This window comes from Octodon degus, unplaced genomic scaffold (genome assembly GCF_000260255.1).
Source record: "Octodon degus isolate 3935 unplaced genomic scaffold, OctDeg1.0 scaffold00224, whole genome shotgun sequence".
NCBI classification, from domain to species: Eukaryota; Metazoa; Chordata; class Mammalia; order Rodentia; family Octodontidae; genus Octodon; species Octodon degus.
In genome coordinates, this window is record NW_004524800.1 from 1627840 (window position 1) to 1653748 (window position 25909).

At 35.7% G+C, this 25909-nt stretch overlaps 1 pseudogene; it reads right to left on the reverse strand.

The window, feature by feature from the left end:
- On the reverse strand, positions 1-23215 carry LOC101573424 (annotated as a pseudogene).
- Between the last annotated feature and the right edge of the window lie 2694 nt (positions 23216-25909).

Genomic DNA, 25909 nt, shown 5'->3' on the forward strand with positions numbered 1-25909 from the left:
CTACACCACCTTGAGCACAAAGACTGCGTCATCCAGCACATAGTAGTCATAATACATGTCACCATCGCACAGGTACAGCAGTCTGGTGAGAGCTTCAATGGCAAAGCCAGCCTTCCTGAACACCTTGGGCAGGGTGATCACTTTTCTTCCCAAATTTGTCCTTTCATCTCCAAAATTTTTGATGGTTTTTCCCACTTGCCACCTACGTTCTCCACGTAGGGCTGAAAGGGTAGTACCAGGGCCAGCACCATCCTGCTTCTTGTGGGATCCAAGACGTTTCTGTTGTCCTTCAATAGAGTCTGGGGCTCATTGCAACGGTCCAGCAAATTCAAGCAACTGATGACATCATATTGCAACCCTGTATTCTGCCATTCACTGATACCAAGCACTCTGTATTTCTTCTTCTGAAGCTGCCATATCATAGTTTCTGAAAGCTCTGTGGCATAGATTTCTTCAAAATGAGGACTCATGATTTTTGTGAACTCTCCATCTCCAGCACCTAAATCAAGATGTCTATGGGTTTTCCAGTCAGGATTAATTTTAAACAGTCTGTGAAGTTGATCTGGTGCAAACACAATCAATGAGCATTTTCTTAGCAACCAATTGATAGATGTTCTAGATATAAACAGGTTAAAACCGATGACACAAAAGAATGATATAGTTGGATAAATAGCCAGCCTGACTTTTCAATGCTGTTGTTTAAAAAGACTTGTGTCCCTTGATTGAGGTAACTTTGAACAAAGACAGCCTGGAGTGATTCACATAATTTCTCTCTGTTGCACACATACCACTGATGAGGCTCCTTCCTGCTGCCAGAGCTTGTTCATGTACTGGGAGCACGAGAGCTGGCCTCGCAGCATCCATATCATGGATGCCAGACTCAGCAGCAGCCAGCAAGCCTGCAGGCTCATCAGAGCTGTGCGGTGCAGGGGCGAGGAAGGGGAGGCGTCGCTGCCTCTGGCTACCCAGGCCACTGTTCCACTCCAGTCATAGCTCCAGACTCACCCATCCAGCCCTTCAGGGCAGAGGCTGAGAGGCAGCTGCTTTACTCGTCAATTAGAAACCCTACCTCATTGTTTTCTTTTCTTATATCCTAATTTTTCAAATTTCACTTTTTGTTTATTCACCAGTTCTCGCAACCCTGTACTTTAACTAGTATTAACAACTGAGCTCCATAAATCTCTTGATATCTAGTCAACTTTATTTTGCTACTGTTGTATATTTTTGATAGAGGTCATATTATTACATTCAATAGACACTTAAAGTAAGTCAATCATTTATCAATATTGGCTTGTCTTAGTGTTCCTACTATAATGATATCTTTTTATGATTATCAGTGGTACTTTGTTCTTAGAGGTTGTCAATATTCAGTTTGCATTTGATGCTATCATTGATGTTGATTTTATTCCTATAGTCAAAATGACATAGTTATTGCTATTAATTTGGCTTGCTGGGATGTCAATATATGTATTATATAGGGATCATTAAAATATTGTGGTCCATTGCTGGAAAGCTTAGTATTCAGCAAAATACACTGCAAATTTCCATCTTGAATAAATGGAGATTATTCCATCCTAGAGCAGAGGAATGGACCAATAGATAGTCACCCCAAGAGAGCAGCATTAACAAGTAGGCATTAACAAAGCTATCTCCTTACTGGAAAAAAAAAAGATTTATGCTACATTCAACGTGCATGCACCAACACAAAGAAGCAAACAAAAAGTAGAAACATGGGAAGACATGATAACTAAGTGCCTCCATGATCTTCTAACTATCCCAGAATTGATTAATGCAGCTTTGAAGGGGACAAAGTCAAAAGCTGCATATCTGGATCATTCAATGTAATATCAAGAATACAACAAAACTGATCAATAATGCATTTGGCAAGCTCATAGAAAATACAAATAATAAGTTTTGGGGCTAAATAAAACAAGCAGTGTATCTACAGAAGACACGAATGAGAAACTAGAAGAGCTGAGAAAAATGATTCAAAACATACACAACAGGCACAGAAAATAATTAGAGTCCATATAATCTGACTACATAGAAATACAGGAGAATAAATATTCTATATAGGCAATGAAAGTTATCCTTGTGAGTCCAGAGTGTGAGAACTAGAAGACAGTGTAGTGATATATAATCAATTAGTGAGAGACTCCTTGAAACTACTGAACATCAAAAGAGGATCCAAGAGCTCCTACATGAGGCAAAGGAGATCAATTTAAAATTAATTGGAATGGGTAAAAATCAGTAAACAGAAATATGTCATATAAAACAACATGTTTCTTAAAATAATACCAGAAATAGCTATCATCAGAAAAAAGCCTTTCTTTTTTATTTTCTCCAGAACCGGGGATTGAACTCAGACACTTGTGCTTGCCAGGGATGCACTTATTCCACTGAGCCCTCTCCCCAGCCCCAGAAAAAAGCCTTTTAATAGCACATGATAATCAAAATTCCAGATATCCAAAACAAGAACTGAATTTTAAAAGCAGTTAGAGAAAAACAAGTCCCATACACAGGAAAACTCACTGGAATTATACCATACTTTTAGACACAAATCTCAAAGACTATTTCCCATAGAGAGTCACGCTGTCCCCCCAAATCCCACTGGTTCCTTGATGATAATGAGGAAGAGATGGTGTGTAAACATTTCCAGACATGCACTGTGCAAGGATTAAGAGGGAATATATGTCTTTTAGCTATTTCTATTTATCAACTCTTGACTTCAGGAGGCTGTAACCAAATTTACTCTTCTATCCCCAGACACGTAAAAAGACAAATAATTCTTAAAGAGAAATCTCTAATGCAATTTGTACTGGCCATAAGGAGAAAATTGCAAAGGAAGTAATTTGACCCTGACATTTTTCTAAAATTCCTAGTCCAAATTGCCACTGAAGTCTTTTATAACTGAAATAGAGGAAGCCAACTAGAAGGAAAGAAAAGATCAGAGAAAGACAGCTGAACCAGTGACCACCCTCTGACAGGGGGTAAGTATTATTCTTATCAAATCAGGAGCTGCTATTTCAATTCTCCTCTCCAGTGTTGCCCTGCTCTATTATATCTGTACAACCATCTGAGGTGTAATTGGAAAACATACAGCCAAATAATTCTCACAACCTCTTGCTTAGAGTTGGGATGAAATTTTTCTCTTTTCCATTTTGGTTCTTCTAGCTGTTCATTAATTACAACAAATTTCTGTTAATTGATGACTTACAGGCACAGTTCTGTCTAGTTTGTTTGTTGTTACAAACCTATAACTTTAAACAAGTCATTATAGTTCAACTTGGCCATTACATCTGAGTACCCTTTCATTTAAATGTAGCTGTCTATGTATGTGTGCTCCTTTGCCTGTTTAATTTGTGTCAATAATCAGTTAAAACACTCATAGATACTGCATTATATATATATATATATATATATATATATGAACAATTTTTTCTTTCCCTTCCCCCCTTATATACTTCTCTTTTGAATTTTCTGTGAAGAACTATCTATTCAGTATAATTAAACTCGAAATATTGCCAGATGTGGGTTGATGGGAGATAAAGTTTGTTATCATAAATGCTATGTGTGACTAAGATTAATATATATGCCTTTCTGTGTTTACTTTCATATAGAACCCTCCAAAAGTTCTACATACATTTTTTATAGATAGGTGTAAACACATGATATTAGCTCAAAATGCTTGAGATTCACAAAGCTTAACAGTAGACTAATTTAAATCTCTTGGTGAGAATAAAGATATTTTAAAGTTGGTGAAGTGGTTCCAACCATGTTGTTAGATAAATAAAATAATATAAACATTAGTTTTATAAATTAAACATCTCTTACTGTTTGTATATAGCAACTTGGATTTGGAAACTTGGAGAAAACCTTTCTGTAGCCGAAAAGCAGCTACATGGACCAAATTTGTTCAGCTTTCCCCTGTGATGAGGAACTTGTCATTTTTTCATAGATAATTGTAGTGCCACACCTCAAAAGCTATTAAAATTATTACAATACTCCTAACTTAATTATAATTAAAAGGTTAAATTTCCTGTCTAAAGCAATTTTCTTTTTAAGAGATGCTCTTGTTTAGTCTCCTTTTTTAATTGTTTGTACTTTTTCCTCTTATTAATTTCTTATAAATTTCTTATTTTCTTTCTTTTTCCAAATTTACATGCATATATCTGGTAATATGAAAAACTGGTTGGAAGAGAACACTATGTATTATAACAAATAATGTGAAATTCATATTACTTTGTTAAGTGAAAATCTATCACTTGTAATTTTTTCTGTTTTAGTTTGTATTCTCTTTAAAAATAAAAAAATAAAAAAATTTATAAAGCTAAATTAAAAGGCAAAGTTTCTATATTCTGCTAAGACAATTTCTCATGTTTTTCATTGTTACATTTTTGGTTACTTAAAGTGAGCTTAGACAATCAAAAGTTATGTTGTATTGTGTCTTTTTGAGACAGATTTTTGCTATACAGGTCAGCCTTGCCTTGAACTCATTTTGTAGCCCTCCCAGGCCTTGAATTCACAGTGATTCTCACAGGCATGTGCCACCACACCCAGCCACTTATCCCTGCCACCTATTTCCAAGCACATATGTAGTTGACACTATTATAATTCAATGACGATAACAACCACAGTAACAGTTATAGAAGCTTAACAAGAGTCTTTAAATTCCTTACGTGGAATAGTGCTTCAAAACTGCAGAAGTCTCCAACTTCTCACAGTTCAAGCTAGAGGGAACTGTGTACTAATAAATTAAACTTGTATTTAGATTAATAATTAACATCACATGAAAACTATCTTGGCACAATAAAAGAAACATCAGACTTACAGTTAACCTCTGTAACAGTCAGGTCTAAGATCCAACTGGCTATATAATATTTTAATCCCTTAAAAACAATGTCTAACCTTGGTTCCTTCCCCAATTTGTCTTTTTATTCTGATTCTTATGTTTGGGCCATACATTCTTAATCTCTGGTAAACTTAGTTTCTCCTTTTCTAAGGGCTGCAAAAACAAAATGGCTGTGCAGATGGAGCCTATAACAAATGTGCTTTTAGTATGGTCCACTAGCCCAGTCTTTTAAAGACAGTACATATCTGCTAAAGTGCAACATGACTTTGGTCCACTGTACCGTATATTAGCTCTCTGTATAAAGTCCTTCATTGAGGGGCAGCCAAATAGCTCAGCAGATTAAAGTGCCTGCAAGCAGGTGCAGGGGGCTGGCCAGGTTTGATCCTTGGGCCTGCTGCGCCAGCCCCACTCCCGGGGCGCACCGAGACAGCAATTGAAAGCGTGCATGGTGACGCGCACCTGTAATCCCAGCTCTTTGGAGGCTGTAAACAGATGGATCACTGAGAGTCTGATCTAGTTGTGAGACACTGAATACTCTGTAGACCCTTCCCTAAAACACACACACACACACACACACAAAAGTAAAAAATTAAAAAAATGTCCCTCATTGCCATCTGCCCTACATCAGCCACTTTCAACAAAGCAGCTAGATTCAGTTTCTACTTGTCTTTCCCCCAATAACAGTTAAGGATACCTAATCAGAGGGAAGAAATGTAGAAAATATTTTATTTTATAAGGTTATGAGTATGACAGCTAGGTAGTTGAAGGATCTGACATAGAGTGGGGGTGACAAGCCATACGGATAAAAATTAAGCGTATATAGTGAAGTAGGACTTTGACTACGAAAGATTTTTTTTATTATTTTTTATTTATTTATTTTTTTCCTGGCTCAGGCTGTCTTAAGAGCGGGTCTGGTGTAGCATACAAAGCTGGGGATCAAACTACAGTCCCCCATGCCTGACTAGATTTCCCCTTGCAGGTGCTTATACAACTGAGCTAACTGGCAAGCCTTTAGGACTTTGACTAGGATTAAGCATTCTTCAGGCAACATGGAGTATGGCACATCGTTTGTAAATAGAGTCACCACCACTGAACAAATAGCTTAATTTTGAGTAATTTAAGGTAAAATGAACTTCCTCTGTACTGGTTAATACATTGTGTCAACTTGAGAAATTTAGAATTTTAATTAAGTGACTCAGCAGGGAGCCAAGGCTCTTACTTTTTAAGTATCCACATCCTATGCAAGTTGAGGGCATGAACATTGTGTGAGTTCTATACTCCCACCCCAGGGAATCTGCTTATAATATAAGGAAAAGAGAGAGGTAGCTCCTGCTGTTCCATGCTTTGCTCTTTGTTGATTTCCACTGCCATTAACTGTGGCCCTTCTACCAAGCCAGGAAAAATTATTAACAATTCCTTCATAAACCTGTACCTCAATAAGTTGGAGAATTCAGAAGAAGTAGACACTTTCTTAGGTAGATATGAATTATCATAATGGAATCAAGACTTTAAAAACCCTGAAATCCAGTAATGATCAATGAATTTAAAGGAATAATTTTTAAAAGTGACTAGGAAAAGCCCACATGCATGTAGTTTTACTATTGGATGCTTTAAAACACCAGGAAAGTTCTAATACCAATACTGTTAATGAAATTTAATGAGATTGAAATGGAAAAAGTAGTTCCAAAATCATTCCTGGATACTACCACTAAATTTATTCAAAAACCAGTGAAGCATCCAATCAAGGAGAAAAATATGAGCCACTGATATAGCTCAGTGGCATGGTGCCTTCCAGGCAAGCACAAGGTTGTGAATTTGATTCCTGGTACAAAAAAAAAGACCAATCCCTTTAATACTATAAATGCAATAACTATTCGACAAGTTACTGATAAAGTAAAACAAGTCAAAAGAAAGTTCGTAAATCATTAGCAAGAAGTTTTTAATCTTTGGGATTACAAGATAGGTCAATGTACAGAAAAAAATAAATGCAATACCTCAAGTAAACAGAAGCAAAAACTAAAAATCACACGATTATGATTATTTCAGTAGTTAGAGAAAAGGGCCTTTAACAAAAAAATATTATTTTCAAAATGTCAAGGAAATAGTTATATAAAGACCTTACATCAATATGATGAAGTCCAGTTATTGTAAAGATACTGAAAACATAATATTAAATAGGGAAAATTGAAAGTTTTCTCAATAAAATCAGGAATAACAAAAGTAGCTCCACTATTGCAATTTCTTGTGCATAATATTAAAAAAATTAGCAGTGGCTCCAGGGATATAGCTGATGGATATAAGTACCTTCTCGGTAAGTGCAAGGTCTTGAGTTTGATCCTTGGTCCCACAAAAACAATAAATAAATAAATAAATACATTAGCAGAGAAATTAGCCAACAAAAACTAAAATTATATTTATATATGAAAGAATTCAAACTCTCATTATGTTCAGATCTTATGATCTTTTACACAGAAGACCCAAGCAATTCACCAAAGGTGCTTACAATTAATAACCAAATTTGGCAATGTAGCAGGAGACAAAAGCAATACACAAAAATTAATAATGTACTGGTATGCAAAAATGAACATATTCAGAAAGAATTTAAGCAAGAGTATCATTCTTTTTTTGACATCAGTTATTTTTATTTTAAAATAAAAGAAACAAAAACAATGGTACAAAATCTCAAAACAAGATCTTAGGAGAGGAACAATGGTTAGTACATTGTGTATTGCTACTGCCAAAGTAGTTTCTCATATTACAAGATATAGGCAAGAAATAATAAGCAAATAACATAGGTACAAACCTCTTTTTTTAAAAGTCAACAGAAAATGGAAATATACTTTTTAAAGTTTCTAATACTAGGAGAAGATATCATACAATGTCTTTTGAATAAATTTGAAGTCAAAGATACAGTATAGATTTTAGAACAAAAATTAAGATTAAGCAATATTCAGAAAATTAAATGTTTCAAACAATTGAACTAAGAAAAAGTTTTCATGATAGCAAAGAAGTACTAAGAATAAAACATAAGATAAATACTGGAACGGCAAGAAAATGACCAACACTTGTAACCATTTGAGGATAGGATATCGCACAAAGTTCTAGTGTGTTGTGGACATGCATAATGACCGTGACAGTTACTGGTGGCTAGGCGTCACTTGTGGAAGGAATATCATTCTTAATAGCCATAAGAATACTTAAATATTTAGAAATTAGCCTGAGGATGAAGCTACTAGTTGCCCAAAGAATATTTTGATTCCCCTCTCTTTTTGTGCTTTTGAGTTCAATCGCTGTTATTGCAAAACAAAAAAAAGGAATGTGGATTTATAAAAACGAGAGAGAGAGAGAGAGAGAGAGAGAGAGAGAGAGAGAGAGAGAGAGAGAGAGAGAGAAATCACCTGTTTCTGAATAGGCAGAACCAATATAGACAAAATAGTTATCCTTTTAAAATTGATATACAGAATTAATATAATTCCCCCAAAATACCATCAACACTTTTCCCAAAAATGAAGAATAGAATTTTAAAATTTATATGAAGCTTCAAAGGTCACATTAGCAAAAGCAATCTAAGATAAAGAAAATTCAAAGTGAGAGGTATCACAATCCCAGACTTGAAGTGATATGACAAAGTTACAATGATAAAAACAGAATGATCATGGAACAAAAATATATGAGGATAAACGGAACAGAATAAAGGAAGCAAAAACACCCTAAGCATAGTCAGCTATTTGATCTTTGTGAAAAAGTGCAAAAAATTCCACAGGAGAAAAGATAGTCTCTTTAATAAATGGCATCAGAAACATTGGCTATCCACATACCGGATAAGGAATGCTATGACACATATCTTTCATTATCTACTAAACCAAAATCCAGATGGATCCAAGAAGTAAAGTTCAAAAAGAAACACTTGTGTTGCTCAAAGACAAATAGAAAAATTCTTAAAGTCATAGGGATGGTCAAGGAATTTTGGAATAGTACCCTGTTGCACAGGAATCAGTGAATGGGATCACAGCATATTTAGAAGACTCTAGGGCTGGGAGATAGCACAGTAGAATAAGCACTTGCCTGGGAAGCACAAGGTCCTGAGTTTATCCCCAGTACTATGAAGACTCAGGACATAGGAAAACCTGTACTGTACCATCATGTAACTCATTTGTGTCTGAAATTTTCTGATCAAGGAGATTATAGGGCCATAGAAGAAAGTGATCGATGATGTAGAGTGTGCCTAAGAAGAGTCACATGGAGAGAAAGCATTCCCTCAGGCTTTCACAGAGAGCAAACTGGTCAAGCAATGGCCATGACTCATCCACATGGCTGACACTCACAAAGGATCTACAAACTGTGGTACAGGGTTTGAGGATAAATTCTGAAAGGATTTGACTGACCTTATCAGATACACAAGTTACATTTCTTGTTGTATAGGTCTTGCTTTAGCTTGATCTTAACTATCCAGCAGAAAAGTATAAAAACAAAATATAAAAAGTAAAGCCACATTGATATGTTGAGCTGTAAAAGGCTCAAGTCAACAACTTCTGACATAGCCAGTCCTATGGAAAACCCACTAGTGTTATGGACCACTGGACTATATTGGAATATCTTGCTGATTTCAAGCACCTACAATATTTAAATAAAAATGGAATACCCTTCTCTGACAAAACTAAACAAAAAAAGGGGATACAAGTGAACGACCATTTTGTCTCTGTATATTCAAAATAGGATAGATATACAGTTACTTTGTCTTAATTAAATGAGTAGAAAGATTTGTTCTAATAGTGTTTGTGGACAAGATATCATGTTTGCATCTTGTTGAATGAATAACCACTAAGACAACAATATGCAATGTGTTAATTTTTGAAACTGTCCTACTAATTGTTTTTGAAACTGTCTCATTGCTATTTGTTTCGAAAAAAATTATTATTATTATTATTATTATTATTTTTTTTTTTTTTTTGGGGGAACCCGGGATTGAACTCAGGCCCTTGTGTTTGCCAGGGAAGTGCTTATTCCACTAAGCCATCTCCCCAGCCCCTTTAAAATTATTTTTTTTTAAAAAATTAAAAATAAACTTTTTTAGTCTTAAAAAACAACAACCCAGTACTGCAAAAAAACCCATAACACTAGTGGGTTTTCCATAGGACTGGCAAATGTAGAAGTTGTTGACTTGAGCCTTTTACAGCTCAACATATCAATGTGGCTTTACTTTTTATATTTTGTTTTTATACTTTTCTGCTGGATAGTTAAGATCAAGAGACAAAATGGTCGCTCACTTGTATCCCCTTTTTTGTTTAGTTTTGTCAGAGAAGGGTATTCTATTTTTATTTAAATTAAATTCTAGACAGTAAGAGAAAGAACTCTAAGTGGATCAAGAGGTAGATAAGGATGAGAGAGGAGAGATAAAATAAATGAAAAACAACAGAATAAATGTGTGATATGTATGTACAGCAACTCCACACAAGGAATGAAAAAATTATGTATTGCAAACATGTATAAAAACAAGTAAAGGAGGGAAGAAATGGATAGCAAGAGATAGAATGAAGGGAAATGCAGCAAAATAAAGTAATAAAGATGCATTATCTGAATTTCCTACAAGGAATGTAAACTTTATGTGCTAAAAACATGTAATTGAAAGGGCTTTCATTTCCAGAAAGTTTGTCAGGGCTGTTTCTTACTACCTCTGTAGGCATAGCTCTGAGTAATTTCACTTGTCCTGTGGATATGTCTAGCTAAAAGTTTATTCTCTCTGTCTTACAGTAAGGCTTTTTAAATTGTTTTGGACAAGGGGAGGATACAGGAGGATTACTTAAGTGTGTGGAGTTTCATTCAACATTGGAAGTGATTCCACAATCTCAATTATTTTCATCCACAATAATCTCTGTAGTTTCTCATTGCTTCTTTTTCTATGCCTGTCTGAGTGGGCATACCCTACAATTTCTTCAGACTGTGCCACTTCTCTCTGACATTTCACCAGTATTAACTTTTCTATCTACATATCTCCAATCATTTTTTCTGTCCTTTGGCACAAATATTGCTTAGAACTCAGTGGAGGAGGACTCTTCATTTAAAATTCATTAGTTTTTTGGAGTCAATGAGAGGGAAACTCAAGCAGGGTTTTGATAAATGGACTAGACCTGACCTCAACCTGAGAGTTGGAGATACAGATAGACACCATTACCCTCATGATCAATGTGCTTCTTTTCACTGTGATCCACTCTTACACCCTGGAGTAGATTTCTTTTCATACATTACATGGGCCAACACTTATACTTAAGAGTTTGTTTTTTTCAAACTTTACTAAATATAAAAGTCTTCTAGCTATGCTTTGCTCTTGTTTTGTCCAGTTCTTTGTTTAGGACAAGAACCTAAGGTGTGAAGAACTTTGGCAAACTTTGGACAGCCTGCAGAGTTCTGCTAAGCTCTGTCTGACCTTCCTTAGCCTCCAGAACAGTCATGGAGCTTTTGCTGGTGCTATTCCAATTTTTAAGAGCTTAGAAGGATACTGAGTGGCCTGTCAGATCCAGGAGAGCTGGAATATCTGGACCCAGTGTGCACATCCATGGATGTTTCTTGGCCCCATTTGAGAACTTTGGCAGCCTCTGAGAAGTCTGCAAGACTGGTAAGCTTTGACCTTCAATTGTCCCCAGGACACAGGTATGGAACTGCTGCTGGTACCAGCACAAATTTTTAAGAATTCAGGAGGATTCTGAGTGACTTGTGGGACACAGGAGAGCTGTGAACTGTGGGCCAAGTGCAAGCAGGCACAGAGTTTTTTGGAGCCATTTAAAAACTTTGGCAGACTCTGAGCAGCTTGCAGGACTCTGGGTGAATACAGGAACCTACAAAAATCCCAAAACCCAGGAGGAAAAGAGAATCTCAATCCTGTGGATTACCCAGAACAAATCCATGAGACAAAGTCATACAAGAACTTGGAAATCACACATCTGCTGTCTCTGAAATGATGACTCCTGAGGTAAAGAACAAGTCTATCATTTTAGGTAGAAGACATAACATCAGAAACATCTCTCAGGTCAAAAAAGAAAGGACAACAATTATAAATAATTGCTAAGCACAGCTAAAGAAGGCAGAGATGAAAAAGAGGGGAATACAAAAATAACACTGAATAAACAATACAGAAAATAGAATGCATGAAATAGATTTAAGCAAACAAAAAAAGAAATAGATTCAAACAGATATTGCAGAAATTTGGAACTCCATTGAACTCTGGGAAAACCATTGAATGAAACTAAAGATAGACTTTCAGACCTTGAAGACAGCAGTGCAGCTAATAAACATGAAAGTAAAGATCTTTTAAAACTAACAAGTAACCAGGAAATAAAAAATCAGCAGCTACAAGATAATGGAAGGAAAAATAATGTGAGAATAATGAGTGTCAGTGAAGCAGCAGGAGATAGCACAAATGGCAAAAAAGGACTATTTGCAGAAGTACTAGCATAAAAAAATCCAAACATGAGAAAAAAAACCTGACATACAGATAAATGTGGCATATAGGAACCCACAAAGCCACAATCACAGTCAATCTACACCAAGACATATGATAATCAAGTGTTCAGAAATTCAGCTAAAGAACACTAAAGGCTGCTAGAGAGAAAAAACAGATCACTTACAATGGAAGCCCTTCACAATCATGGCAGATTTGTCAACACAAACCATCAAAACAAGAAGAGCTTGGAGTAAAGTATTTCAAGTCCTGAAAGAAAATAACTTCCAACCCAGAGTGATGTACCCTGAAAAACTTCCTATCAAATTCAATGACAAAATAAGAAACTTCCATAACAAAGAATAATTGAAGAAATTCATGACCACCAAACCAAATCTAGAAAGAGTGCTGACAGATGTTCCAGAAAAACACAGAAGTGATTACAGCTTCAAGAACAACAGAAAGGAATCATCAAACAAAGCAGGTAATTAGAAAGAGGGAAAAAGTATGGAATCTATAGCAGAAAAATAACACGACAAAGATAATGCAATATGTATCAGTTATAACCATTAGTGGAAACAACCTCAATTCACCAAACTGAAGAGATGGACTAATGGAGGGGATTAGGAAATAAAATCCAACAATGTGCTGCATACAAGAAACATATTTAACTCAAAAGGAAATTAACAGACTAAAAGTCAAAGGATGCAAAGCTATCCTCCTTGACACACGAAATCAGAAAAAACAGGGGTAGCTATCCTGTTTACTGACAAAGTCAACTTCACATCAAAACTCTCCGAAGAGATGAAGTTCACTACATAGTTGTTAATGAAAAACATGACAAGATGAAGAGATAACAATTATAAATATATATGCACCCAGTGTAGAAGTACTCATGTACATGTAACAGATTGTATTTATTTATTTTCTAATGTATTTAATACAGGGTCTATAGGGTCTCACTACACAAATTGGTCTCATGGTGATCCTCCCATTTTCAGCCTCACAAGAGCTGGGATTACAGGTGCGCAATACCATGCTCAGTCTCAATCACAATCTCAGTGTGCCCTGGGGGCAGGGCCTGGGATTGGACCCCTACATAAGACAAATTTTAATAAACATGAAAAATCACCGGCCAGGAAGATAGGTCAGTAGAATAAGCACTTGCCTGGGAAGTGCAATGTCTGGAGTTCAATCGCCAGTACTTAAAAAAAAAAAAGGAAAATCAAATGAGCAATAATGTAATGGTAATGGGGAACTTTAACATGCCACTGTCATAAAGAGACAGATCCACTAGGCAAAAAAAAATCCACAAAGAAATAACAGAAGTAAACAAAAATTGTGAAGAAATTGAGCTGGTATACCTTTACATAGTGTTTCACCCAGCAACAACAGAATGCATGTTCTTACAAGTGCATACACAACATTCTCCAAATAGACCATATACTAGCACACAGAGCTCTCTTAGTTAAATGCAGAGGAACTGAAATTATCCCATGCATGCTATCTGACCACAGTGCAATTAAACTGGAAATTATTGCCAAAAATTTACAAAAACATCATAAAACATGAAAATTAAATAAACATAGTATGTTATAGCTAAATCCGGGAAACAATCCAGATGTCCTTTAACTGAAGAATGGATAAGGAAGATGTGGTATTTTTACACAATGGAATACTATTGAGTTATAAAACAGGGTAAATTTGAGTCTTTTTTCAGTGAATAGGCACAACTAGAGAACATACTCTTTTTTTCTCTATAATTTTATTGAGAAGCAAATAGCAATGAGACAGTTTCAAACCAAATTAGTAGGACAGTTTCAATAATTAACACATTGCAAACATTCTTCCTAGTGGTTAATTGCTGTACAAGATGCGGACATAATATCCTATTTACAGACACCATTAGAACAAATCCCTCTATTCATTAAGAGAATGTAACTATGTATCTTACTCTTAAGTGAAATAAATCACACCTACATATGCAAACATTATATTGTTTCCTTAACAAGAACCTGAAAGAAAGAAATGGAATCTGAAGAATACAATAGATAATGGTAAATGGGAATGAGCTCATGCAAAGGGAAAGAGTTACTGGGTTGAGAAGGACAAGAGAGGGAGTGGGGGAAGAGATTTATCTATGTATGTAAGCAGGATGGTTTGGACAACTGTGCTGTGCATTTCTGCTGGTCTCTGGAAAGAAGCAGTTAATGCTTTAATTTGTTTCATCTCCTTTTTCAATTTTTTGGGCTTTTTCTTTCCTTAATTTCTTGTACATTTATTTCTTTTTTCTTTCTTCTTCCAATTTTGCATTCATATATCTGGTAATATGAATAACTGGTTGGAAGACAACACGATCTATTACAAGAAGTACTGTGAAATTTGTATTACCTTAAGTGAAAATTTGTAACGTAATTTTTTGTTTTAATTGTAATTTACACTCTCCTTAAAAAGAAAATAAAAAACCAAACAAATTACAAAAAACAAAAGAACCTAATGTGAGTCTTTATTAAGTGTCCTCAGCACTCCACAACCTGATACTATAAGAAGACTACCTCATACAAATGACAGCAAACTATTTGGGAAATCAAGTGTCTCTGACAATTGCATAATTTGTGCTTTTTTTTTACGAGTTATCAAAGCCCCTTTCTTTCCAAACTGCTACAGTGTCCTATCAATATCTAAATAAGTGTTATGAGCTTTGCTTTATGAGTCAAGATTCCCTGGGAAAAGTGGTTATGGTGTTAATAACTTGTGATCCCAAAGTATAATCTGTATTTTGTTTTTTCGTTTTCTCTTTCTTCTTTCTTTGTTTCTTTGTTTCTTTCTTCCATTGTTTCTTTCTTTCTTTGTTTCTTTCTTCTTTCTTTTTTGGGTGGAACTGGAGATTGAACTCAGGCCCCTGCGCTTGCCAGGGAAATACTGATTCTACTGAGCTATCTCCCTGATCCCCCTAATCTGCATTTTGAACAGCTACTTGGACAAAGATACTTCTATCAGTGAACCACACCTCCTCAGAGTCTTGACATACCAGGCCACTGACTCTATAACCCCTTTTACAGTTCTACAAAATGTACCATTTAGAAGAGCAGAAGATAAGTCTTTATGGTAACCTTGGCAGTGTCTACATGCTTGGTCTGACATAGTGCCAACAGGTAAAACGTGGCAGCCTTTGCCAGAAATGGAGAAATTTTAGCTATTTTCCAAGTAAATGTCTTTCTAGAAAAGGCATAGGATACAAAAGAACCATTAAAATCATATTTGGCTTTTGAGTTGACATACACAAGCAGGATTAAAGAACCCCTAATAAAGACTCTCCAACTTCAGTTATGGCTATAGATCTAATGAAAGATTTTATAAAAAATGAATTTATGGCACAGGGGCTGGGTTTCGATCCCTGGGCCTGCCATGCTGGCCCTGTCCCCAAGGCACACTAAGACAGCAACTGAGACTGGGCATGGTGGTGCACGCCTGTAACCCCAGCAGTTGGGCGCCTGTAGACAGCTGGATTACTATGAGTCTGATCAAGTAGTGAAACCCCAAACACCCTGTAGACCTTTCCCTAAAATGCACACACACACACACACACACACACACACACACACACACACAGAAAAGAAAATGAATTTATAAACTAACTCCAAAATAATCAGTATTATAAACTTATGAAATCCAGGATCACCCATATATCTCACAAGAAACAGTGATATATGTGGATAGGGGCGTTGCAAATTGCTCCAGTTTTCTTCATCAGAGCAGGAGCTGATGAATTTTTCTGGCCTACCCTATCTCTAAAAGTTATAATAGACAATCCTCCAGTGTCATAAGTCAGGCACATTGGTCACCTGACATACAATGCAGGGTCTGAGAATTCGCTTGGCATGGTTGCAGCCTAATGTCATTTCTTTGCATTTAATGAAGAAACATTTTGCCTGATTGGCTTTGAGTTTTTCTTAGATAACTTGGATACTTAAAGCATTGCCCATTTCTGTAGATGTAATTGTGGTTTGTCTTTTTTTTTCCTCAGCCCTTCTTCTTTCATCCTTATCCAGATTTGAATTGTTGAACACAGAAAAGGCCATGCCCTAAAATTGGGCTATATTTCAAAATACTTCAGCTCCTTGAAGTGCAAACCACTGATGGAAACTATTGGGAGACAACCATGTATCCCTGAGAGACAGTTGGGCATATGAAGAGAGGATCATCATTTCTTTGTTAGAGGCTTCTTTAAGTGCCATGATTCTTGGACCTTTACAAGGATAAGAAACCATGAAACCCTGAATATAAGGATTTTTTTCTCATTTTCTTTGAATTTTGCAAAAATGATCTAATTGAAGAGCAATATCAAAATTTAGGCTGTCATTTTATACCCATCACTTGCCATTTCCCAGCACATATTGAACCCAAATAATAGACAGAATGGTGGATTCCCTGGTACTTCAACTAGGTATATTCAGGATCAAATTCTTCGAAATTTTTAAAGATAAAGCCTAATGGTGAAGTGGCTGAAATATATAGAGTGTTTCCTATGGTGTGTTATGGGAGCTATAAAGAAAGAAAATTAGATCTATGTTTTCTTCAGCTGGCATCCCAAGCAGAAAGATTCAGACTCACTGAGTTCTGAGGTTTTTTCTTGCGAGACTCACATACTATAAGCCAAACACCTCTAGTTAAACAACACTAGTTCCATCTTATTTATTTTTTGTTAGAACTCTCCATACCATTGGTCACCCAACTCTTTAGAGAGAAAGATGAAGCTTTCCAAGATGCCTAAATGAGCTCCTTGAACAAAGAGTAAGCTATGTCCTCTTTATCCCCCAGACAACCTGTTGTGACACTCTAGAAAACTGTTGTCAAAGCCAGGAGAAAGTTTCCTGGGTTCTTCAGTTTCCATTTCCATTTATTTTGCCACTCTAATTTGGTGCTTCTTAAAAAAAGTGATTTAAGCTCTCCAATGATGAAAACCTGTTCTGGGAAAGAAGATCAGAGCATTCTTAGTGGAAAGACAAAAGGAAAGGGAAAAATAAAAGCTAAACCAGTCCTTCTCAACCGTAGACCTTAGAGTAAGAAAAACCAATTTTTGCCCAAAGGACTTTTGCTACTGACTGGCTCATCAAAATGTTTTACTAGGTTTTTAACTTAGTGGGGAAATTGTCTAGATTCTTTCTAGTTTCTTCTTGTCATGAACAAATAATTGAACAAAAAAATGCAAATGCTACTAGGGCTTTACTTTTATTAAAACAAAGGAAAGAATATGCTTTTCAGAGTAAGTATTAACAAGAAAGATTGGGTCATTACAGAGAGAACATAAGTCACTGTTAACAAGAAAATACAGTGGCCATGAGGTTAAGGGCCATTATCTTTTGTTTTCCAACTCCTAAGGCTGATGTCAGGTCTAGGCTGACCAATCAAAACCTGTAGTACTCCTGAGAAGAATTGAAGATACAGTAATATCGCAGCTCAGGAACACTTCTGTATGCAAACAATTACTCCTAATGATCTGCCTGTTTACAACTTCCCAAGAGATGGGATTACAGGCGCATGCCACTATGTCAAGTCTTAATTGCCATCTCAGCACTTCCCACTTCCCGGGGGTGGGGCCGGCACCGTAGGCCTGGGGCTTGAACCTTCTTTCCCTGTGCTTGCTTGCAGGTGGTTTAATCCGCTGAGCTATTTGGCTGGCCCTAACAGTTTGGTTCTTTAACCATAAGCATTAGGCAAAATTTTGCTCTACTCCATCAACACCACACTAGGTGATAGACCACAGCATTTACTTTTCCCCCACAAACAAAAACCAAGCCATCTCCCCCAAAATTATGAAACAAATTAAGTGTGTTAACTGAAGTACCACTCTATAATTCTCTAATTCCTTTCAGGCAAAGGGATCTGGGAAATGTTGTAAACATAGGTTATACTCACTTCTTCAAGTGTTTTGACACATGCTAATTTCCTGCCTCAGTAGTGTAGCAATTCTTTCTTATAGTTTTTAAAATTTTTTTGTAATTCTTTAAAATATTTAATTAGTTAATTAATTAACTTATATATTTATTTGTACAAGGTCTTGCTATGCAGCCCAAACTTGTAGTGATCTTCCTGTCTCAGAGTCCCAAGCACGGGGATTACAGGCTTCTACCAACAAGATTGGTTTTGTTGGGGCCGGGGAGATGGCTCAGTGGAATAAGCACTTCCCTGGCAAGTGCAAGGGTCTGAGTTCAATCCCCGGTTCCACCAAAAACAAAACAAAACAAACAAAAAAAAAGATTGGTTTTGTTGGCCCTTATGGCACATGGCCCACATGTCCACACCCCATGAGATACAGGGGATCAATCCCAGGTCTCTACACCTTCCAGGCAGGCACTTAGATGTGTAAGTTATCACCACAGCCCAAGTTATTTTCTTTTCTTTGATCTTTTTTATTATGTGTCAAACATTGTAATTTTTTTAACTTAATTTTTAAAATTTGTCTTTGCTTTTTGAAATTATTAGTTTTTTCCCTATTCATAACTTCTATTGCTATTTTAATTTATTTTAAATTATGTTTAATAACTCATTCAATTGATTTTTTTTTCATAATTTTATTGAGAAACAATTAGCAATGAGGCAGTTTCAAACCAAATTGGTAGGACAGTTTCAAGAACTAACACATTGCATACATTCTTCCTAGTGGTTAATTGCTGTACAAGATTCAGACATGATATCCTATTTACAAACACCATTAGAACAAATCCCTCTATTAATTAAGATAATGTAACTATATATCTATCCTAACCAATTTGAATACACAGATACAAAATGGACATTCATCTGTATCCCCCTTTTTCTCGTTCTGTTATTTGAATATTATAGGTGTGCAAACTCAGCAAAATATTCTAAAAGAGTCCAAGAGTCCATAATAGTATTGGGTCTTCCACTTCACTGGTATTGTCAGAAATTGTTGACCTGAGCCCCCTACAGCTCAACATAACAGCATGGCTTTACTTCTTTTTTTATGAGCAGAATATATTTATTGAGAGAAAGAAAGCTCCTGTCCCGAGAGAGGAATAGGAGGGCGGGCATGAGTGGGTAGTTCCCCGCTTTACTTCTTATATTTCATTTTTATACTTTTCTGCTGGATGCTTAAGACCAAGAGAAAGCAAGATCTAGGCAACAAGAGTTGTAGCTTTTGGGTCTGATAAGGTTAGTGGAATCTCCTCAGGATTTATCCAGAGATCCTGTACCTCAGACTGTAGATCCTTTGTCAGTTTCAGCCATGTGGATGAGTCACGGCCATTGCTTGGACAATGTGATCTCTGTGAAAGCCTGAGAGATTGTTTTCTCTCCATGTGACTCTTCTTAGGCACACTCTACATCATTGATCACTTTCCTTTTTGGCCCCATAATCTCCTTGATTAGAAAATTTGTGACACTACTGAGTTATGTGACATTACACTACAAGTTCTCATGTGTCCTGAGTCTTAATTAACCCTGGAAGGCTACAGCCAAAAATGTTGGCTTTCCTTGCGACCCTCCTTTTTCTCTAATTTTGGTCTGCAAACTTAGGTTGTTAACCCTCCAGAAGAGAAGCTTATTGTTATTACCATACAACCTAGGATGTTAAGCTTACCCTCACTATCTATCTGAATATCAGACATCCTAGACATAACATGGAACAGGTATTTTTCATCAAGTATTGATATGTTGAACTTTAAGTCCTTACAAAATATGATGAAAAATAATTTAAAAATTAGAATATATTTTGAAATACAGGCATAAAGAATTATATACTTCTTATGTTTACACATAAGTCCAAAAATCTAACCATATACAACCTTGAAGCCGAACAGTTCCACAGTATTCCTTTTCCTGTTTCTTGCCTTCATTCACCACCCGCTTCTTTTCGAACAATCATCTACCTGAGAGACAGCACTGCAGCAACTGGCATGTCATGACCAGCAGCCCGTATTCAGAAGACCAGAATGACAGGCACGCCAAGCATGAAACTACTATTACAGATTACCATCTTCAGTGACACTGATAAAGGTTCTACAATCTGAGGTACAGGATCTCAGGATAAATCCTGAGGGGATTTCACTGACTTTATCAGACCCAACAGCTACAACTCTTGTTGCATAGGTCCTGCTTTACCTTGGTCTTAACTCTCCAGGAGAAAAGTATAAAAACGAAATATAATAAGTTAAGTCATTCACTTGATTTGGGTTGATTTCATTGTTGTCTTGGTTGTATATTGGAATACTTTGCTCTGCATTTCAAATATATTATTTTTGGGGCAGGGGAGATGGCTCAGTAGAATAAGCACTTCCCTGGCAAGTGCAAGGTCCTGAGTTCATTCCCTTGTTTGGCCAAAAAAAATATTACTTTCTTAATACAATGTGCTCTGAATCTCTCACTTATAGTTTTTATTATCTATTATTTTTAATTCAATTTTTGAAAAATCTTCATGTTTCCTCACCAAAGATATGTTGAGGGATTTTTTTACTTAGTTTCTAGTTGTATACAATTTAGGAATCACTTTTCAGAAGTTTATTTCTTAATTTTTTGAATAGTGGGGTGCTGGCATATTTCCTGCAATATGATTTTAAAAATTATTAAGATGTATTTCATGTATTTGTATAAATTTCAAATGTGTTTTTTTTTCTACATTTCAATGTAGAATATGCTTTCTTTCAAATGTCTGCACTCATTTGGTAACTTAAATGTTTAACTTACTTATTTGATTTATTGGTATCTGAGAAAATTCTTTTCAAATATCTCCCATATTATAGTTTTTAAATTTGTAATTTTTCTTTATGCTAAATTTCTGCTTTAATTGCACAAAATGTGTTGAATGTATAAATAAAAGTACATAATTTTTAAGTATTTAGTTGATTTTTCTTTTATTGAGATTTAATTTTATCTCTGTTGATGTTTACTGTGTTAAAATTCATTTTGTCTATATCTATTTTTAGTACTTACCTGGTATATATCTATTTATTGATTGATTGATTTATTACTTTTCTAATTTATTTCCTGTTTTAGTTAGATACTACTATGGAAAAACAATCTTGTACTTTTTAAGAAAACAACTTGAAAATCTTTAGTTTATAGTAGAGGCAATTAAACAATCAACACATATTTGAATGTTCATTTAGTTGAATTTGTCACCTTGTTTTGTGCTACATCTTTAACCTTTGTATCCCATTCTTTTTTCATTAAATTATCAAAAATAATTTTATTCATTGCTCTTCCATTACTTGTTTGCCAGTACGATTCTTAACTGTAATTTCTCATGAGTTAAATTATATAAGGACTTTTACTGCACATCAAGAGATTAACATTATCTTCTGCATTCCTTCCCTCCTTACTTTAAACTTGCTCTTCTCTTGTATCATTACTTTTAAAATTTAGGTTAGAATGGTTACTTTTTTTACATATTAACGGATCTCCTTCTAGGAATATAATCATATGCAAATTTGTTTTTAATGATGAGTCATTTTCTCATTTCTTTCCTTTGTTTTGTTGAATTTTGTAATTCAAAAAAACTGTTTTAGTAGTCTATATATTACTAATTTTGTATTGCAAACTTTATTTCTGTTTGTAATCTTATGTTTAATAGTATACATTTTTGCTTTTACTAAATGATTTTCATTATGCTGCCTATCTCTTTCGTTCTAATCCCTTATTAAAGCTATACAGGATTCATCTCTTCTGTAATGTATTCATTCCTTTCATTTTCTGGAAGAGCAGTACAGATGCGGGCTAGTACTTCCTTCCAATTTTTAAGCAAAACTTTTAGCATACTTTGCTTTTCTTTATCCTTTTCTTTGCTCTTTTCTATTTCTTTCTTCCTCTTTCTTTCTTTCTTTCTTTCTTTCTTTCTTTCTTTCTTTCTTTCTTTTTTTTGCAGAACCAGAGATTGAACTCAGGCCCTTGCACTTGCCAGGGAAGCACTTATTCTATTGGGCGATCTCCCGGCCCCTTGTTTTTATTCTTATTTCTTTACATTATTCTAAAAATATTTTTATGACACATTTGTTATTTCTTTCATAAAATCAAAGATGTCCTTATATGTTTGAAAAATACTAGTGACTTCTTTTTGGAGTTCCTTAGTTTCAATAATGCTCAAAGAATCTTTTTATTCACATTATATTATACCTAATTTCTATTTAGCAAGATACTTGCACTACAAAACTTCTATTTTAACACATTCTAAGATTCAATAAAGTGTCATTGAGAGCACTATATTGTGGTGATGGTTATCACTACTACGATGTCTAGAAAATTTTCATAATTCTAATATGAACTCTGGGGCCAGCCAGATAGTTCAGAAATTAAAGTGCCTGCTTAGGCAGATGCAGGGACCTGGGTTCAATTCCCCCACTGCAAATGCCGTCCCTGCCCCTGGGGGGTGATGAGACAGTGAGTGAGATGCACGTGGTAGCATGCACCTGTGATCCCAGCGCTTGGGAGGCTGAAAACAGGAGGATTTCTAGAGTAGATGAATTTACGAAAAAATGTAGATTAATGGTTTTTCATTGTTGGAAATAAGCACATAGAAAGGTTTCAGGTCATAATGGATAAATGTGTAGGACTCCTTTTAGTAGTAGTGCAGATATTGCCAAATTGGTTATGGTGATGGTTGGCTTTGTTTTAATGATGCCAGTTTGACTTAACACTGAACCGCAAATACAACATGTATCTACAGAAAATAAGAAATATTATGTGATCATCTTTTAGATAAATAGAATAAATAATTTTGATAAAATTTTACGTTTTAATTTTTAAAATATATCAAATTAGAAATGCAATTCTTTTTTGTTTATTGAAACAGTATCTCTATGTAGCTCAAGCTGTCCTTGCAATAATTCATCATGTAGCCAAACTGACCTCGAACTAATGATGATCCTCCTGCATGAGCCATCTGGAGTGCTGAGATTACTGACATGCCCCATCATACCCAGCCTAGAAATGTAATTCTTTAAAGTGTGAAGGTAAGTATTTTCTAAAAATGAAGCTGGTTTCACTGGACTTTCATATGAATAAAATATTCTAAACTCATTTTTTCACCAAAATGGTTTAGAAATTTCTTAGTTACAAATGATGCCTGATGAATTCTTAAATTTCATGCTATGTACTTGACTTGCCCACGTTTTAATAGGTCTATAGAGAATAAAGTTACAAATGCAAGTTCTTAAGTTACTTTACGAATTAGGAATTAGGAATTTTTTTTTTTTTTTTTTTTTTTTGCGGAACCAGGGATTGAACTCAGGCCCTTGCGCTTGCCAGGGAAACGCTTATTCCACTGAGCCATCTCCCCAGCACCAGAATTAGGAATTTGTGTATTAAACTTAAAGAGACTTTAATCATAAATGATCCTACTACGAAAAATGAAAAGCAGAGGACAGGACGGAAAAGTAGCTCCAAGAAGGTTCACGGTGACTGGCTTAGCGGAGGCTTTCTCAGACCTCACCCAGCTCCTTAAGAAGTTTCAGAGCATGAACCGCAACCCCAAGAGGTTCTCAGCAGTGGAAAGGAGCGTCCGGGGTGCACTTTCTGCTTATGAGCAAATCTATGATGCCAAAAGGAAGCAAAAAAGCAGGGACAAAGTTCTGAATGGAGTGGCACCTATAGGCGAACCCCGGGCAGGTCCTTCAGGAGCCATCCCAGAGGTTGGCATTATTGTCATTGCCAAGGACGGCACCATGCATGTTATTGCCCCTGAGGACCTTGACATGGGATGCAGCGGGGAAGACAGTAGCAGTGTCAGTGACCCTCACTCTGTATAGGCCTGGCCTGGCCTCCTGTCAGAGTGTTTCTAATGAAAAGTTTAAGAGTTAAAGTATTTTTGAATTAAAGAAAAATACCCAGCTGCAGTGGTGCATACCTGTCATTCCTACACTCAGGGGACTGAGACAGGAAGATTGCCAATAGTTTAAGGCCAATCTGGGCTCTGTCGTGAGTTCAAAGCCAGTCTGAACTAAAGAGCAAGACCTTGTCTCAAATCAAAAAAAAAAAAAAAAAAAAAAAAAAGGGGAGGGGGTTATTGAAGTGTAGGGATGTAGCTCGGAGCACATGCCTAGCAAGCAGGAGGCCCTGGGCTCAATAACTAGCACTGAAAGAGAACAGAAAAATATTTTTGTGCAGTACAGATAATTCCTCGTTTAACAACCTACCTGTTTAATGACTGCTCGTACGTAGAGCCAAGATGTGCTTTTCCTACTTGCGACGCAGCGGTCTGAGCAGCAGTGCGGCCTTAGCTGGCTTCTACAGTATGGTACTGTAATTCTTGCTGATTGTACTGTACAGCACTGTAGTTTTGTTTTATATTATAGGCCGGCCAGATAGCTCAGCAAATTAAAGCGCCTGCTTAGGCAGATGCAGCGGCCGGTTTTTGATCCCTGGTGTGCTCTGCTGGCCTCACCCCTGGGGTATGCTGAGAGGTAATTGAGACTGGGCGTGGTGGTGCGCCCCTGTAATCCCCGTGCTTGGGAGGCTAAAAACAAAATAATCAGTACAAGTCTGAACTATGTACTGAGTTCCTGTAGACCCTGTCCTAAATACAGATAAAAAAGAATGTTTTACATTATAGGACTGCATGTAAAAATTATGCAAATAAAAGCCAAGTCATCAAAAAAAATAAATAAAAAGAAAAACCTTCTAGTATATTAGTTATATACTCGACTAAAAATTATCTAGTAGTTATTTATTAGTTTACTTAGAGTTGAATATAGTACTGTAAATAGTGCATTTCATCAGTTCAAAATAGTATATATGGTCAGCATTTCCTCATCCCTCACAAAATAGTTTCCCTGTATTGCTTTTATCTGTCACTGTGTGCCAACTAATCAGATAATGTTTGATTTTACAAATTAGGAAAAACAGTCTCTTTATACTCCAGTAAGTCAGCAATGAATTTGTTCAGTGAACATATAATTAACATTTAAGAACCAAATTGAAGAACATTATGCTTGGGTATTTTTTTGGTTTGTAGTAAAAGTCATCATTAACTAGGAATTCACCAAGTCTCAGTGTTAAAACACTAAAGAAACTTGTCATGCATACTTAGGAAAATGATTGCACTGCCATAGAAATGACTGTGAATCTTTAATATACTAGTAATCACATGAAATTTCAATGATAAAATTACTATCACATATTTTGTATTCTTTTTCTTTTTAAAGAAAATTCAAAATAGTTAAAAAAAGAATTTCATCAAGCAAAGTAATAGGAGTTCTATAATAATTGCTGTAATGCACAATGCAGTCTTTAAATCTGTAGACTACCAGTTTTAAGCATGCAGATTTGGTAAAAAAGGTTATAATAAATCAAAAGAAAGAAGAAAAAATTTTAAGTTATAACTGTTCCTTTCAGTAGACCAGCAGACATCAGCAGTACAATTATTGAAGCTATCCTAAAATAGCAATGAGACAGTTTCAAATCAAATTGGTAGGACACTTTCAATAATTAACACATTGCATACATTCTTTCTAGTGGTTAATTGCTGTACAAGATGCGGACATGATATCCTATTTACAAACACCATTAGAACAAATCAATCTATTCATTAAGAGAATGTAACTATATATCTATCCTAACCACTTTGAATACACAGATACAAAATGGACATTCATCTGTATATCCGTTTT